General features: G+C 36.5%; 1 long non-coding RNA gene across 1 annotated transcript in view; it reads right to left on the bottom strand.

Annotated features, from left to right (window-relative positions):
• LOC147800140 (uncharacterized) overlaps nucleotides 1-12645 on the bottom strand; it is a 68687-nt gene extending 56042 nt beyond the window's left edge. Inside the window, exons 1-2 of the long non-coding RNA XR_015424435.1 lie at nucleotides 12477-12645; nucleotides 5806-5927 (exon numbers count right to left, since the gene is read on the bottom strand). This is a non-coding gene — a long non-coding RNA (uncharacterized LOC147800140). The remainder of the gene's footprint in view (nucleotides 1-5805; nucleotides 5928-12476) is intronic.
• Nucleotides 12646-14147: the final 1502 nt, after the last annotated feature.

The following is a 14147-nucleotide window of genomic DNA, read 5'->3' on the forward strand; positions in this document are numbered from 1 at the left end:
TCTAATCAAACCCATTCTCAAGATATTCTTCAAGAAATTCTGAACAGATGTGACAATTCCTGTATAATTTGCAGAGATTTAAATAGTCATAATCCTTTATGGGGCAGCTCTACTTTGGACCATTATGGACAGATTGTTGAAAATCTGCTGGTAGATACAAACATGGTCTGTATCAACTCTGGTGAAGGTATAAGAATTGATACTTCTCACAACAAACTTTCCTGTACTGGCATCACTTTCATGACACCACGGCTGGCTGCTAAGAGTAATTGGCATGTTCTTGACGATACTTGGGGCAGTGACCACTGTCCTTTTATTATTGAACTTAACCACTCCATCTACACTAATCCATCCGTTTTTCATTCCAAATGGTCCCTGAAAAAAAGCTGATTGGGACAAATTTGAAGAAGCCTGTCATCAGAACATACATGTACCTGTACATGTATCTGAACCCAATATTTCCAATAACACATGTGGTGTAGGATAACTTCACTCAACAACTCCAGTCTGCCATGTCCAAGTCCATACCCAAAACCAACCCCAAGCACCATAAAGCTCCTAAACCCTGCTGGAACAATGAGTGCAAAGTGTTATTGCCGAGAAGAAAAAACTCTCAAAAACTTCAGAAAACCAGACTCCCTTCTGATTTCACATACATGAATTAAAAAAAAGACCTACGTTAGAAAAAGACTTACTGTTAGAAAAACCATCAATGACGCCAGAAGGAAAGATTGGGAAAACTTCTGCAATAAAATAAACCCAAAAACCAACATCTAAACTATCTGGAACAAAATCCAATGCATTGATAAATCCTACGTCACTAACAGCATTCCCATCCTACACTACAAGGACGCCGACATCATCAACGATGGGGAAAAGGCTGAAGCCCTGGCTGATAGTTTAGCCAAATTTAGTAGCAATGACAACTACTGCCCCTCTTGTATCACCACTAAAGAAGAAACGGAGAATTCATTCATAATTAACGAAAACAATGATAACATCATTAAGACCTTGAATGCTCAAATATATGAAGCATTCTCTGTGCAAGTACATTACCCGGTATAGCGCAAAGTCAAAATTACACAAAAATATCAAGGAGTCAGACAAGAACTCGCACTTCCTTTTCTAGATATTTCCCTAACTACTGCAAGTATGGATATGAAACTTATACATGTATGATTACATAAAAAAACATGTGCCCTTTCAGGTGACACAAAAAATGCCAGATTTAGATAATTTAAAGACCTTTTACGCTGGAATTTATGAAGCATTCTCTGTGCAAGTACATTACCCGGTATAGCGCAAAGTCAAAAATACGAAAAAATATTAAGGAGTCAGACAATAACTCCCACTTCCTTTTCCAGATATTTCCCTAACTACTGCAAAATGGAAATGAAACTTATATGAATAGAAAGAGGAACATGTGGCCTTTCAGGTGACAGAAAATTGCCAGATTTAGATAATTTAAAGACCTTTTATGCTCGAATATATGAAACATTCACTGTGCGGCAACAGGACCGATGAAGCGCAGACGAAGCAAGAATTCCCCCCAAAATATGAGACAGTTGGACAAGAACTCGCACTTCCTTTTCCAGATATTTCCCTAACTACTGCAAGTATGGATATGAAACTTATATGATTAGATAGAGGAACATGTGCCCTTTCAGGTGACACAACAATTACCAGATTTAGATAATATTAAGACCTTGAATGCTCAAATATATGAAGCATTCTCTGTGCAAGTACATTACCCGGTATAGCGCAAAGTCAAAATTACACAAAAATATCAAGGAGCCAGACAAGAACTCGCACTTCCTTTTCCAGATATTTCCCTAACTACTGCAAGTATGGATATAAAACTTATACAATGTATGATTACATAAAAAAACATGTGCCCTTTCAGGTGACACAAACAATGCCAGATTTAGATAATTTTAAGACCTTTTATGCTGGAATATATGAAGCATTCTCTGTGCAAGTACATGACACAGTATAGCGCAAGGTCAGAATTACGCAAAAATATCAAGGAGTCAGACAAGAACTCGCACTTCCTTTTCCAGCTATTTCCCTAACTACTGCAAAAATGGAAATGAAACTTATATGAATAGATAGAGGAACATGTGGCCTTTCAGGTGACAGAAAAATTGCCAGATTTAGATAATTAAAGACCTTTTATGCTCGAATATATGAAGCATTCACTGTGCGGGAACAGGACCGGTGAAGCGCAGACGAAGCAAGAATTCCCCCCAAAATATGAGACAGTTGGACAAGAACTCGCACTTCCTTTTCCAGATATTTCCCTAACTACTGCAAATATGGATATGAAACTTATATGATTAGATAGAGGAACATGTGCCCTTTCAGGTGACAAAAAAATTGCCAGATTTAGATAATTTTAAGACCTTTTATGCTTGAATATATGAAGAATTTACCGTACGCGAACTGGACCGATATAGCACAGATGAAGGCAGAATTCCGAAAAATTGAAGGCTGTTGGACAAGAACTCGCACTTCCTTTTGCAAATATTTCCCTAACTACTGCAAAAATGGAAATGAAACTGATATGAATAGATAGAGGAACATGTGGCCTTTTGGACGACACCAAGATTGCCAGATTTAGATAATTCTTAGATCTTTAAATGCTTGATTATGAAGCATTCACCGTGCAGGAACAGGACCGGTATAGCGCAGATGAAACCAGAATTACGCAAAAAATATGAGACAGTTGGACACGAACTTCCACTTCCTTTTACAGATATTTCCCTAACTACTGCAAATATGGATATGAATTTCATATGATTACATAGAAGAACATGTGCCCTTTCAGGTGACACAACATTACCAGATTTAGATAATTTTAAGACCTTTTACGCTGGAATATATGAAGCATTCTCTGTGCAAGTACATGCCACGGTAAAGCGCAAGGTCAGAATTACGCAAAAATATCGAGGAATCAGACAAGAACTCACACTTCCTTTTGAACATATTTCCCTAACTACTGCAATTATGGATATGAAACTTATATGATTAGATAGAAGAACATGTGCCCTTTCAGGTGACACAAAAATTGGAAGATTAGAAAATTTTAAGACCTTTTATGCTATAATATATGAAGCATTCTCAGTGCAAGTACATGACACGGTATAGCGCAAGGTCAGAATTACACAAAAATATCAAGGAGTCAGACAAGAACTCGCACTTCCTTTTGCAAATATTTCCCTAACTACTGCAAAAATGGAAATGAAACTTATATGATTAGATAGAGGAACATGTTGCCTTTTGGATGACACAAAGATAGTCAGATTTAGATAATTTTAAGACCTTTTATGCTCGGTTATATGAAGCATTCACTGTGCGGGAACATGATCCGTATATCTCAGGCGAAGCCAGAATTCCGAAAAATAGAAGGCAGTTGGACAAGAACTTGCACTTCCTTTTGCAGATATTTCCCTAACTACTGCAAACATGGATGTGAAACTTATATCATTAGATAGAGGAACCTGTGCCCTTTCAGGTGCAAAACAATTGCCAGATTTAGATAATTTTAAGACCTTTTATGCTCGAAGATATGAAGCATTCACTGAGCGGGAACAGGACCGGTATAGCGCAGACGAAGCCAGAATTACGCAAAATAGAAGGCTGTTGGACAAGAACTCGCACTTTCTTTTACAGATATTTCCCTAACTACTGCAAATATGGATATGAATTTCATATGATTACATAGAAGAACATGTGGCCTTTTGGATGACACAAAGGGCAGTAGTAACGAATTACACATGTGAAATGTACATGTACATGTACCTTGAAAAATGCCAATTCTTGAACAGCAGTCTTTCTTTTTTAAATCTGGGCATGTTTTTCAGATTTAATCATATTAATATAAACCATAAAACAATGCATCTGTATGCCTATTTGAAAGCTATTACAATTTTTACATGTACATCTGTACATGTAGCAACAAGGGTGTATCGGAAAAGAACATGAAATTTCCAACTCCTGAACCCCAAGTATTCATCAGAAACCAGGCAGTTGCTTCAAATACATTTGTCAGCTTCCAACTGCTTAATCTTGCTTCAGTTTGTAGGGGTAGGACTTGTTCCATGTATCCAACAGCATAAATGTACATTAAACATACAGTAGTAACGGAATTACACAAACTAGGAACATTGAATAAGCTAATGTGCTGTGAAATCACAATATAATTGTCCATACATGTATGTGTCAATGCAGTAACATGTATGCATTATTACAATGTAGAACTGCAATGCAGTCTACTACAATGCAGTCATCTAGAGTGATTGGATCTCAACCATATACATGTAAGCTACATGTACATGTACGTGTACATGTAAGTGTAGTTAGCAACAGTTGGAATGACCGTATTCAAATGCAAGGTACATGTAGTTGACCATTTCTAGTCAACCTTGTGGAACCAACATCTGGGGCATGGTCCAAAGGTAAAATTTCAGTAGAAAAACAAGACTTCCGAAAGTAAACCGACAAAATGTAAAGAAAAAAAATTGCCTCAAATATATCTAATCAATCTTCCCATGTTTATGGAAAAACACAAACACACTTTTATTTATAGCTTGTCGTGTACACTTGTAGATTTTGAGAGATGACATTTGGTGCTTGATTTTATCTGTAAAATTACTCATCCAAAATAAATCCTGACATTTGGCTGTTAAAGCAAATGCATCTAAACCTGTTCATTGTGGACCAATACAACACTAAACGACACTGTCAATAGGTTCAGTTCTTTTGTCCAACTTGTCTTTCATTTTAACATGTCTTTGAACAGTGGAAACACTTGCAGGAAATTTTAAAATGGCAGCCATCTTGAAAAACAATACAAAATAACAAGTCCCACTTCCTTCGTTTTTTTCAAAAATCTGGACGAGAAACATGTTTTTTTTTACTTTGCCTTATTTTCAAAAACATTTTTTGGCTCCGTGCCAGGTGTACATTTACTGACAACGCACAGTCAACATACATGTAATTTGTATTCCATCAGCTTTAAATTTGCCATTTTTCTCAATTCCCATACGGAATCGCCCAATAGACTTTGCCTAGGTACAGTACATGTACATGTACATCTACATGTACATGTACATGTAAAGTACTCAAAATTCCTCCATAGCAAATACCCTGATAACAGCACATGTGATTCATGATGTACTACTGAAGACTTTTGGTACTGGTAGCATTGCATGCTTGAATGTAAACAGTTCACTCTCCAAACACAGTCTCTCCAAAAGACACTTGGCTTGACAGACAATCAAATGATCCTCACACATTTACTGAGACAACATTAAACAACTTTGGTCAAATCCAAAGTTCTGTTCAGTCAAGCGCTGAAGAAATGAAAGGATATCTGAATGTGTTGATGACATGTTGTACTTTGAGCGATTGGTTTAATTGCTTTACAAAAGAGTGTTTTAAATCAGTAATTATTGTTCAAATAAGTCATTGGATTGAAACTGTGATTAAAATCAGTGCTCAGGTGATTTAAACAAACATGATTTAAATTAGCCAACCCTGGCTAAAACAAAAATCCCTCTGAGGTAATTTGAACTGTTATCCACACATTTCTCAAGATGAGAAAGACAAGTTTGATAAATGGGGAACAAAGGAAAATTTGTGCAACTGACCCAAAATATAATAAACTAAAACTTTTCCCTCTTATTTTTGTGACTGAGACAAAAGGAAAATAAACTTTCAGGATTCATTAATGAAACTCAAGTACTTTTCATTGATGACCTGTAATGAAAATCCTACACTGCCCAGGAATGGAAATAAACTTACCAATTTTTGGATGCATACATTGTAACTCTTCTCTTAATCAATTAGTGATGTCATCTTGAAAGGTTGATGGCAAAGAGATGAATAAGTAGGAACAGGCTGGATGTTAACTTCTTAACAGCTGTCTAGGTAGAAAATGGCAAATTACAGTGGATTCAATTATTTACTCAAAATAAAATCATTTACCAAGATTTTGTAATCTAATTCTTTCTGAATATATCACCTGTATCGACTAGAATTGGATTTTGATGCATTGTATTATCTCCTGCCTGTCAGTGTTTGTCTGTGTGTGTATCATTGCCAAAAACATTTTCATGTCTTGTATTGTGCTATGTTATAATATGTATGTCTGTCAATAGGTTAGGGTTCAAAGGCAAATTTATGCTTCACCCCTTACCTAAATGTTCTTTAACGTGTGCTTTATCTTTCTGGTTGACATTGTACATTCTAAGGCAAACTATTATATAACTTAATTCATCTTCTACTCTGTAACCAAGGTATGAACAACATTAAATAAACGTCAGTCAAACTATAAAAAAAAGGTTAATCAATAAAGACCACCAGTTGTAACAGAAGTCTGAAGACCAAGTCAAGACTTAACCCAAAAAGACCCCAGGAATCATAGAATTTTGAGTAGCTGTGGCGTTTGGTTGGCAAAGAGAAATATCTGTCTGTTTTTGCAAAAGCAACCCTTCTCCACCCTGTTCAGTGCCACCACCTGTCAGCCGTAGCTTACTTCAATGCCTCTTTTGTTGCTTAGCAAAAGAATTTTGATGCACTTTCCGTCGGTAGTCCACTTTGCTGATTCTAGAGTAATCAACAGCGATCCGGTAATTCCCGTACTCAGTTGCCAGTTTTAAGAAGCTAGACGGGAATTTCCTTCCTTTTTTCCTTAATGATTTTAAGGGTTTTTTTTCGCCCTCCTCAGAATTGGCAAAGTCACCACCTCCAAATTCAATACGATTTTAAATACATCCTTGGGGGTTAGGGTTAAGGGCCACATTAAGAAAAGCCATTTGGTACTAACCTCAAAAATATTGCTTCATTAATTTACTGTTTTGAAGTAGTTAGCTATACAGAGTATATAATTCTGCACAAAACGTCACCAAAATAGTGAAAACCCGGCCTTGAACAGCAAAGCTACAGACTTTTAAAGTTTCACCAGAAGTGCTTTTGTTTTTATAGAATGTCTGTGGCAGATTTTGTAAAATCTGGGTCATCTTGTTTTATTTGGATTAGATAAACATGTGAACAAAAAGGTATCCAAATAGAAACAGGAATTACTGAAAAACGATTTGTATTTAATTTTTTTTCTCCCACTGAAAGCAGACATACAAACACATGTAATAGACCACTCCACCTGCAATTTTGCAGACGATGTTTATTTATCGCTACCATGGAAACACAGGTAAACAATAAATCCTTAGTTTTACTATATACAGAAAATAATAAATACAAATCACATACAGACCACAGGAATTGATTCTATATGGAATACGCAACATTTAGAAGATGTTTTGCCAACTTTTGGATAATCAGTTAATAAGAAAATGTATGTTAAATTTGTTTACTTCAAAAATAGCTCATCTAATTTAGTAAACAACTAAGTAAACAAATTAAAAATGTAATATCTTTTTACCCATAAATGGTACAGACGTCATTTTTGTACCGGTTATAGCCAAAAGGATGTAGATTTGATAAATAACAATTTGGACATAACTCATTATTGGTTATCATCTGTGGTTATGACAATCACATTTTATGATTTCTGATGAGTCTGTGCCTATTGCTGTATGAGAAAATTAGTATTTGTTTGTTTAATTCCTGTTGAACACCAACTAGAGAAGTAAACAATTAAGTCAACAAATTAACATGGAATATCTATTGAATTGTAAACAATAAGAATCTCATATACTATTAACGATATAGCAAAGATCAAAGGTTTGAATAACAGTAAAGACATAATAACTGAACACTGTTTATCATCCATGGTAAATTACGTCTAATTAAACAAATGCAAAATGCTACCAGAAAACATAATCGTCAGTAAATGTTTATTTCCTTAATGTATTGAAAGAATGCCCATTCCATTGACATTGAAAGTTTTTTTTCTTTTCTACTTCTTACAGGTTATCATCCAAATGTCAGAAGATATCACAGAAGAGATCCGGACCAATAACCATTCATCGGACCGTAATTCAACAGAGTTGCCAACAGTGTGACTACAGTGATGGTTAAACTTTGAATACAAAGAATTAAATAAAGTGAGCTTGATAATCTTTGATCAGTTGATAACTACACACATCATCATCCTTATATACTCTGTTGAACCAGTCAGGAAAACCCGGGAATTGACTAATCACTTTACCAGAATATGGAACTTTAATTTCCTGATCATTCCCATCTGAAATTTCAACAACGTAGTGAATTACACATTTTCCAACAAGCAAGGGCATGGCAACAGATGATTCATCCTGAACTTTTCTCAAAACAGACTGTCCTTTTGCAACGGAAAGAGCAGCATCAATAAATCTGAACAACTGTTCTTGTAACTCTATCCAAGCCTTTTCCTTACCCCCTTTTGAAAATATGAATCCCTCGTCTGAGGGCAAGTATGGTGCAGAAGTTTCCTTCGAAATTGTATCTGTTTTTTTAGCGCATTGAAGCGTTCTCGATCAGACTTGCACTGCTGCATTTTGGTATAAATGGTTTCTCTTGATTGCCATAGCCCAGCATCAAAAATAATTGATTTATATGTAAGTTTTTCCCCAGTTCTGAATTTGTTCAGCTCTGCCTGTTTGAGTTTGTTTTATCTTTTTGTTTTGTAAAAGGGCTTTGTGCCGTTTTTCTTCCCATTGTTTTACCATTTCTTGCAATTCTTTTTTTTTCGTTTTCACTGACTGCATATCTTTGTGCAACTGTTCAGTTGATAGTGCGTCGATATAATTTGCCGTCTTATTAAAACTGAACATAACTTGTGCTTCATTTCTTATCTACTTCACATTTGGTCTCTTTTTTAGCAAAAAATCCAGATACCCAAACACTCTCTCTGGTAACTTATTGTGTTTGGGTACCAATGCTGTTTGTTGTTTAAATTTGCTGTCCATCTGTAAGTCATGATATTGCCCATTGGGCACAAATCTTTCATTACTCTCCCCAAAAGTTGATCAATTGCTGTGAAGGTGAATTGGATCATGCTTAAGGTGATTTTGCCATGTGGTGATTCTTTAATGAGGCTGTGGTAAACTTCATCTTTTGAAATCAAATGCTCATCAAATGGTGAAACTTCACCCTTAATAAATTTGAACAACTCTGTATTTCTGCTCAAACAGTCATTAAAAAATTCCTGAAGCTTTGTATAGTGGGCACACATATTTAATATGTGACAATCGGTTTCTGTGACCCTCCACAGAGGTGCCGTGATCAACTTATTCATCAAACCCAGCACCATGCACCCAGCAAGAAAAACTGGTTAGAAAAATATGAAAGAGCTAGCTGCGTAGCACCATGATCAGAATATTGACAAGAATATAATATCAAATCAGTGCTCTGGAATATGTGATTGCCAAGCTTTCAGTAACTGAGTAATTTCTTCAGGGCAAGCAGACTTAGTTAAAGCAGGTTGATTGCTTTCGAGAGCTCCATCGTTAGTGTTATAATGTAAATCTCATCTTTGGCTTGTGACAACATCTCCTTTGTTTCTGATAATTCTTTGTTGAGATTATTGCAGTGACCTTCAAGTTCTTGCCTTTTTGAACAAAGTTTATCATAGTCTTTCTCCAGCTTTGTTTTCTCATTGTGAAGTGATATAGCCTGTGATTTGTGGTATTTTTAACGATGCCTTTGTAGAGTCTGCGATTGTTCGTCAGGTCGTTTTGATAAGAATTCAATATTCTGCTTCAGTTCTTCATTTTCTTTTGCTAACTGTTCATTCCGTGATTTAACCGTGTCAAGTTCAGTTTTCAGAACGCTGATATCAAATGTTGACGGAGTGGGTTCACATGTACATGTAGGTCTTGGACCAGAAATCTCAGGAAACACATACATGTACATGTACACTGTACACATCCTTTTCCAATGCTTCCAATTTTTCCTTCACATCTTCTCCATGGTTGCTCTTTTTTGTAACTTATCATGCATTCCAATAAGTGCTTTTGATTGTATGCTGAAATGTCGAGCCCAGCCCCATCATTTTCCAAGCAATGTGGTTTAATTAAGCTTCATCGTCCATTGCACATAATCACTCCAAGTAGCTCCACACTGTTTTCGAAAGTTGAACAATTGAATAACAAGTCTATTAAGCAGATCAAAGTTGAAGGGTAAAATTGGGCTGTCGGCAGTTTTCAGCTTTTGAAGGAGGTCCATATCAAGTAATGTTGGAGGCATGGGTCCTGGATTGAGTTCGATGTCTCCACAAATTCGAAGTGGTTCATAACAAATTGGTATACAATTGAAGGCTGCCTTTCCCATAGATACAGTCAGGAGAATTACCAGAAAGGTTCTGCAACCAGTACCTACACCAAAGGTACATGTACATGTACTCCCCGTCGCTTCACTTGAAGAATGTTGATGTCGAGCTTTGGATGAACGTGCAGAGAAGAGGCCAACTTGCAATTGGAGACACCATACATGTACATGTACTTCTAATGTCAATCCCATTTTGATGGATGCTACCCAGCCCTGGATGACAGTCAAAGTCTGTAATCATGGTAATTATACTGGTAAAATAATAAAATACAAAGAAAATAAAACTGATTATAAAATATAACACTCTCATTTGCACAAGAAAACACAACCCCTGTCGCTAAGAGTTCCTTCAGCCCAAACCAAGTGTTTTTTAACAATCCTTCTTTCCCACATGAGCCAGGGACTAGAATTAATGTAATTGACCAAGTATAATAAAACTATGTCATGGAGGAATGAAAATGATGGGAAAACTTAGCCTGTGCCAATCAGAAAATATTTGTAGAATAAAATCATTACTTCCAAAGATTTTGAAACTAATTTAAAAACAAACAAAAATAATTTTAAAATGTTTAAAAATTAAAGCAAATAACTCCATTCAACAAGCAGGGAGTGAGCATACATGTATATGATGGAACAAACTCAACTATGATGTTGGTGGCATCTTACTATTAAATGAGTGATTGCCATTATGTATCACGAGATACAAATATTGGCATTGGAGGAACTACATGTACCTCTACCCCCACTATGTTACTTTCTAAATTCTTTGAAGTTAGAGCAAAACTATCACAAGAATTTCATCAAATTGTTTTAAATCTTTTCAGATATCAATATTATTAGTTAATAAATGAGTAACTACCACTTGCACAACATATCAATCAGGCCATGATAATCGCAAGTTGAAGCGTGAGTCCCAACATAAAAATCAATTGCGATCACGTGCGATGTAGGCCTACTATACCCACGTGAGGTAAGCTGTTTCAGGTATATAAAAATGCTGTTCTATCGATTAAAAATGCATTCATCGCCATTCACACAACCCTCAACCCTAAAACCAAGAAAAATCTAGTTCCTTACCTGAAAATTGGCGTTTTCCGCTCAAAAACAGCCGATTTTCATGCGGATTTCGTTGTTGAACAGCTATTATCAATGTAGGAGAAAAATACACCACCACGCAGCGTGGGAACATCAAGCTATCCCTGAGTGCAACAGTGGAAACACGAGACCGCGATCGCCAACATTTGTGAATGGGGAAATACATGTGTGCAGTTGTGATGCGCAGTATTACAACAGTCCCTACAACATCAAATGGCCTGTATTGTCATACATGTAGGCTCGCTATTCTTTCCAGTAGAAATAAAGTATTTTTAGTGTACAATTTGTGAACCACATTTTAAACAATGCATGTATACTTGGGTCTGCCTGTCACAGCAAAATGCCCAGCAGAAGGCTCTGATGACTTTGAAACTTCAAAGGGTTTAACTTCCCATGAAACATTGTATGACCTTCGAGTTTGTACCACTGAATCTCTCTGGTTTCAAGCTTTGTATAATTTTATACATTTTTAATTTTTGGGTATGTGTCTACTGGAAGTACAATTCCAATGTATTGTAATTTGTCGACGACATCCACTGAGCTAGGCTAGGTAACGTTAGTGCTACACTTTTACAAATGACTGAAACCACACATTGTTTGCTCAATGGTTTACTTACTGCGGCGTGCAGTAGACAGTAGGCATGCATGGTGGGCCTTAGCGGGATATATATGCAAACATACATATGAAGCCAAACCACGATGGTTGTGTTTGTACTGCACATGCCCAATGTGTATTAGACTTACGTTGCAGCCGTTCATCGTTTCATCAACAGTAAAAACACCATCAATTTGTGTGAATTGCGGTAGTCAAGCGGTTACGGCAAAATGATTTGTGATGCAAAGGGTGTGGGTTTGAATCACGGGTCGGAATTGCGGGCAGGGAGGTGGGTTTTTTTGGAAAATAAAGCCCAAATGCTATTGGAGCCTAATTTCACACGTGAAGTTTTTATGGTTGGTTGAGCATCTAGATATCATGTGAACCGTGGTTTGGCTTCATATGTGTGATTGCATATATAGCTCCCTTAGCACTAGCGACTAGGCAAAGTCAAAGTGCACCATGCTGTGTCAAAACGTTAGCGAGTCCTGAAAACAAAAAGTGGTTTTTAACGTACCTGCATCAATTGACCATCTTTTGAGTAGTTTATGTGGAAAATGGTATCATAAGATGTCCCATGCTTCACCAATGACGTCCTTTTCGTGGTGAAAATCCTGAAGATACATTGTATTTCAAAGCGTGAAAGTGAGAAGTAAAACTTCGAACGCTGCACAATCATCGCGGGACATAACTATGCACAGCGCCCTCAATCGGAATAGGCCAGTTGCGCCAACTAGACTACTTGAACTCCAAGAACGTCCAATCCAAGCAGGCTCCTCCAGGTCTATGGTCCAAGTCACTACACAGAGCAGTGACTTGGTGGTCAAGTAGTACAAGAAGCGCGCTCTCAAGTTCGTGCATGTGCACATGTTACAAGAGGGAGGGGTGTCCCCCATCTCCTCCTGAGGAAAGAAAGAAAAAGTGGGTGAAAATCGCAAATGGGATTTGGGACCGCTGTTTTGAAACTGTTTTGCGTTATCCCTGCTTTTGCCACTGACCAGGGTTTCTTTGAACATTTTCCAAATTAGAGAGCCCTCTATCTTTTATTTTTCTATATCACAGTTTTTATATTGGGGAAAAGTGAGTAAATCAAATTAAAACTGCTTGAAAATGCCTCATTGTTAACACCCTTCTACCATTATTTTTTTTTTAGTTTCATGCTGATGAATGGAGTGACCTCCCCCATCCCGTTTCAAGAACCATTTCAGAAAATGAAATATTTCCACAATACAATTCAGTGTAAATCAAGGAATTAAATTTTCATCTCATTCTCTCATTCAGAAAAAAAAAGATATGAGCTATACCTTTATCAAATATAAAGAATCAGTAGCACTTTAATGACTAACTATTAAAGTAAAACTCTCCATAAGCATTTACTCTGCATAAGCTTTTACTCTGCATAAGCATTTACTCTGCATAAGCAATTTACTCTGCATAAGCAATTTACTCTGCATAAGCATTTACTCTGCATAAGCATTTACTCTGCATAAGCTTTTACTCTGCATAAGCTTTTACTCTGCATAAGCATTTACTCTGCATAAGCAATTTACTATACAAAAGCATTTACTCTGCATAAGCATTTACTGTGCATAAGCATTTACTCTGCATAAGCATTTACTCTGCATAAGCATTTACTCTGCATAAGCATTTACTCTGCATAAGCTTTTACTCTGCATAAGCATTTACTCTGCATAAGCATTTACTCTGCATAAGCATTTACTCTGCATAAGCATTTACTCTGCATAAGCATTTACTCTGCATAAGCATTTACTCTGCATAAGCATTTACTCTGCATAAGCTTTTACTCTGCATAAGCATTTACTCTGCATAAACATTTACTCTGCATAAGCATTTACTCTGCATAAGCTTTTACTCTGCATAAGCATTTACTCTGCATAAGCATTTACTCTGCATAAGCTTTTACTCTGCATAAGCTTTTACTCTGCATAAGCATTTACTCTGCATAAGCATTTACTCTGCATAAGCTTGTACTTTAATAGTGTCATTAAAGCTACTGATTCTTTATTTTGTTTTCTACCTACCATTTTAACAAATCCTCACATTCCTAGGGGTATCCTTCTTAAATCCTTTTTCCTTAAATGGCTTCTTAAATTTCCGGAGCATTTTTCAATGAGAGTAATCCATAAGGCATAACTTCCAGGTTTCTTACATAAAAGCAAGTAACTTA

This window comes from Acanthaster planci, linkage group LG02, assembly GCF_054643075.1.
Source record: "Acanthaster planci isolate LZ-2023a linkage group LG02, COTS_SCS, whole genome shotgun sequence".
Taxonomy (NCBI): Eukaryota; Metazoa; Echinodermata; class Asteroidea; order Valvatida; family Acanthasteridae; genus Acanthaster; species Acanthaster planci.